The sequence below is a fragment of the Myotis brandtii genome, unplaced genomic scaffold (assembly GCF_000412655.1).
Source record: "Myotis brandtii unplaced genomic scaffold, ASM41265v1 scaffold107, whole genome shotgun sequence".
In the NCBI taxonomy this organism is placed as follows: Eukaryota; Metazoa; Chordata; class Mammalia; order Chiroptera; family Vespertilionidae; genus Myotis; species Myotis brandtii.
In genome coordinates, this window is record NW_005353629.1 from 3,657,410 (window position 1) to 3,662,349 (window position 4,940).

A 4,940-nucleotide genomic window follows, 5' to 3' on the forward strand; every position below is an offset into this window, starting at 1 on the left:
AGCCAGAAGCTGGGCTCATGGCTGGAGAGCACAGTGGCGGTGGCGGGAGCCTCTCCTGCCTCAGCAGCAGCGCTAAGGATGTCTGACTGATGACTTAGGCCCACACGGAGGTTGCTGTGAAGTAATTCCACGGCTCCTTCCCTTCTCTTTGCTCATTTCTGCCCTCGGTCAAATATTCATCATTCACTGTTATAAATTCTGAAATCATTTTCCCCCAGGAAAGTGTGGACTTTCTGTTTTAACAGACTCATCCCTGTTAGGGCTGCTGGCCGCAGGCAGCGCTGCTGGGAACGGAATCTGCATGTGGGAGTGTAAACGCTGGGAGATCTCAGAGGCAGGAAACCGGGCAGGTAACACAGAGCAAAGGCAGGTCGATGCAGACGGGAAAATCCATTCCTGGGAAGCTTTCTGACGCCGGCGTGTGAGTGGCTGAATAACCGAACGTTACCGTATGCACTGACCATTCATTCCGCCAGGATCTCCAGAGTGAAGAACTCCACTAACTCCGTAGTCTGCTCTGTCTCTTTGGCCGCCACCTTATGTTTGGTGCATAATAATTTTTGCCATGATTATCTTTATTCATGGATCAGTTTTTTAATATGTTTTTTATTAATTTCAGAGAGAGGAAGGGAGAGGGCAAGAGAGATAGAAGCATTGATTGGCTGCCTCCTGCACTCACCAGCCGGGCATGGATTAATTTTGTTATGCAGTTGGATTAAACACTAGCTATTGCCTGGATGGTGTGGCTCAGTGGTTGAGTGCCGACCCATGAACCAGGAGGTCACAGTTCAAGTCCCAGTCAGAGCACATGCCCGCGTATTGGGCTGGATCCCCAGTGGGGGGTGTGCAGAAGGCAGCAATCAATGCTTCTCTCTCATCATTGATGTTTCTATTTCTCTTTCCTTTTCCCTTCCTCTCTGTGGAATCAACATATTGAAATCAAAAAAACCACTAGCTACGTGCAGTGGACACGAATGTATTAAGAACCTGTTATACTTCTAGGATGGGTGGTTATAAATGTTAGTAAGAATTGCCTCTTGCCTTAAAGAGCTCATAGTCTTGTCTGGAGAGAAGATGAAGAAAGCATCCTGAGTCTATGGCAGAAGGCATATAGGAACACAGAGGACATACGTTCGCCTGACGGGGCAGAGGTGGGGGGACGGGGAGAAGGCTCCCTGGGAGAAGAAACTTCTGCTACCCTCATGGAGTTCTGGCGATTGCTGGGACATAGCCCGGAAGTGGTGAGATAGATGCAACATCTTTCAGAGTAATTGGGGAATCCGTGTTAAAAGTCAAAAACATGTTTACACCTAGAATTTTCCCCTTGAATCTTTACTTTCAAGTTATATTTAAGAAAGTTAAAAACATAAAATAAATTTTTAAATGGAATTTTAATTGCATAGTTATTTACAGTAACAATATTGAAACCAGAAATAGAGGTATTTTTAAGGAAATTATAGTCTATTCACTCAAAGGACTATAGAGCAGCTACTCCTGATTTTTGAGAAGAATTTGTCACAGCGTTCGGTGATTTATTCTACAAATAGGTGTTGTTCGGTCTATGCCGGACATTGGCCTGGGCTTGCGCTCCTACCTGAAGGGGCTCCAGGGGAAATGGGGACCACGGTGATTCAGTTCACTTGCAGGAGGAGGGCGGTGGACTCCGCGGCAGCATAACCGTGGTATTGGAATGCAGGGGGGGCCCAGGGCAATCAAAGTAGCAGGACCCGTGGAGCCAGCAAAGGGTGATGGTGCAGGACTTGAGTTTTTGAATGACAAGAGGGAGAAAGGAAATGGATAGATAGAAAATTTCTCATTTTATAATGTTATGAGGGAAATAGAAGCAGAAAATACATTGTAAATGCAGGTTGACCACAACTGTATAATACCAACCGACCAAAAAAAAAGGGGGGGGGTAAAATAAATAGTGAAGAAATGAAACATCAGCCGTGGCCGTCTGGGGATAGAGCTCCTAAGGGTGATTCTTTCCTCACGTTTCCCTTCAGCCCCACCCAAACATTCTCCTTGAACGTGCGTTGCTTTTATAACGAAAGAAAAAGATGCCAGCGGTTGTCAGAGGAGGATAAAGACAAAGGGCTCCCATTGTATAGGGTTACCGTGTACAAATCCGAGTACACCGGGTCGACCTCTCCAGCAGACCTGGATGGCGCGTTTCCAGGACACAGCCCACAGAGGATGCCATCCTCCAGGAGGAAAGGCCCCCTTGTTCCCTGGCACACTGGCCTGATCCTGAAGACAAACAGAGAACTCAGAACACATACACCTGTGATGCCTACATGGGGTGCCTAGAAAGTTCTTACTGTCAGCCGGCTGGGATGACTCAGGGGTTGAGCGTCAACCTATAAACTAGGAGGTTGCGGTTTGATTCCTGGTCAGGGCACATGCCTGGTTGTGGGCTTGATCCCCAGTGTGGGGTGTGCGGGAGGCAGCCGGTCCATGATTCTCTGTCACCATTGATGTTTCTGTCCCTCTCCCTCTCCCTTCCTCTCTGGCATCAATAAAAACGTATTGTAAAAGAAGAAGTTCTTACTGTCTAAGGCTCTGGCTCTCGGATTCACCCCGCTGTGGAGAACCCGCTCTGCTTAGCACTGAGCGAGGCAGAGTCTGCCGCTTCCTAAATGCCTTCGTGCCTTCAGTGTGCATAACACTCCAAAACATATGAGGCATTTTCATCAAGTTTTTACTTTCCTTTTCTCCTCAGCCCTGTGAGCTCGCAAGGGCCCGTGTCGTTTTTCTCCTCTTACAACGGAAGAAAGTAATGCTTTAGATGACGTTTCCTGCCTCCAGTGACCAGGCTGGTGGGTGCTGGGAGCAACACTGGAAACCAGACTTCTTTCTGAACGTGGTGCTTGTCCCCGTGCGTCACGAATGCCCAGGGTGGGCAGACCCACACTCACGAGGGCAGAGGAAGGGGCTTATTTTTTTGTTAATTAATATAAAACAACAGTATGTTTATTAATGTAGACTCTGTAATCAAGCCAGTGATATAATATATACTCATATTTACATACTTAAATATTGATAAAGTTTCATCATTACATGTATATGTCATTACTTTTTTAAATTATTTTAAATTTTATTGGGGTGACATTAGTCAACATGAACATACAGGTCTCATGTGTGGATTACTAATTTACAACATCTGTATATGGGACTATGTGCCCACCACCCAGAGTCAGGTCTCCTGTCCCCTCATATTAGGACCCCTTTCTTCCCCGATCCCCTTCCTCAGGCAACCCCCACACTGCTGTTGGTGTTCATAAGTTTCAGTTTCATATTCCACATCTGAGTTAAAGCATAGAGTTCTTAGCTTTCTCTGTTTGACTTATTTCACTTTGCATATAGTGTTCTCAAGGCCCATCCATGTTGTTGTAAATGGTGCTGTTTCATCGTTTCTTATGGCCGTGTAGGACTGCATTGTGTACATGCACCACATCTTCTTTATCCATCCTCTATCGTAGGGGCTTTGGCTGTTTCCAACTCTTGGCCACCATGAATAATGCTGCAATGAACATAGGGATGCATATATCTTTGCGTATAAATGATTTCGAGTTTTTCAGGTGTGTACCCAGGAGTGGGATTGCTGGGTTGTATGGTAGCTCTATTTTTAATTTTTTGAGGACTCGCCAGACTGCTTTCCATAGCGGTTGTACCGTCTGCATTCCCACCAGCAGTGAATGGGGGTCCCCTTTTTTCCACAACCTCTCCAACACATGTCATTGCTTGTCTTGTTGATAATGGCCACTCTAACGGGTGTGAGGTGGTATCTCATTGTAGTTTTGATTTGCATTTCCCTGATTGCCGGTGAGGTTGAATATCTTTTCATATATCCATTGGCTGTGTGTATGTCTTCTTGGGAGAGGTGTATTTTCAGGTCCTCTGCCTTTTTAATCCGCACGGGTTCCAGTGTTTGGGAGAGTTCTAGTACATGATAGATGCCCCTTACATTTCTGTTGGGGGCAAAGCACAAAAGGATTGTTAATACTCCGATTTAATACTTAATATCCTTAAGCAATCTAGTCTGAGGTAGAAAAAGCAACAAAAGAACTTATATGCACAGACAGTAGTGCCATAGGCCTGGCACTATAGGGGATGGAGGGGGGGTGGGGGCAGGGTAGAGGGGGTCAATGGGGAAAAACGGGACATCTATAATACTTTCAGCAATAAAGATGAATTTTAAAAAATAATAAGGTGCTCATCCCAAGAAAAAAAAGCAACCACAAAAAATATGAACACAAAAATCAAAAAAGGGGGAAGAAAGAGGGTTTAGTTAGGAAGTGCGGAAGGAAATCTTGGAGACAGAGAGATTCCTAACTAAACAAAGTAGAATAATTTCCTATGAATTTCTGTCTCACTCTGAGAAAAGTAAATCGATATTCCATGCTGAACATCATTTTACTTTGGAAAGGTGAAAAGGATTGGGAGGAGAGAATGTGAGAATCATGAGAGCACGTCTTCCTCGCACGGGCTCACACCGCCCTCCTGCCCGCATCTGAGAGGGCTCCGTTAGCATCCGCTGCTGAACACGAGAAACTTTTTAACTTACCAACCTGGCACCCATAATCATGCCTCGTGACTTCGGCTGTATAGCCGGCCTGGGAAAGTTCTCCAGTGGCAGGTGGGACACCGGCTCATCACCGCCACCGCATGGCACTGAGTCGGGTTCCGCTCATTGGAGTCCTCTCTGCTCGGCTGGGCGTCAAGTGGTCCCCGATCCAGTGAAACCCTCCTGTCGCGTGTTCTTGTGCGGCGGGTGCGGTGTTGGTGAACAGCTGAGCGGTACATACAGGAGCATCCCACTGAGGGATGAGAAGGAAAACTAAGCTGATGTCTGCGTGGCCCTAGACCAGCCGTGGGCAAACTATGGCCCGGGGGCCGGATCCGGCCCGTTTGAAATGAATAAAACTAAAAAAAAAAAA

The 4,940-nt window shown here is 46.4% G+C and overlaps 1 protein-coding gene across 5 annotated transcripts in view; it reads left to right on the plus strand.

Moving 5' to 3' along the window:
* CHST9 (carbohydrate (N-acetylgalactosamine 4-0) sulfotransferase 9) overlaps positions 1 to 4,940 on the plus strand; it is a 139,304-nt gene that overhangs the window by 92,409 nt on the left and 41,955 nt on the right. The gene's annotated exons all lie outside the window — the stretch shown is intronic.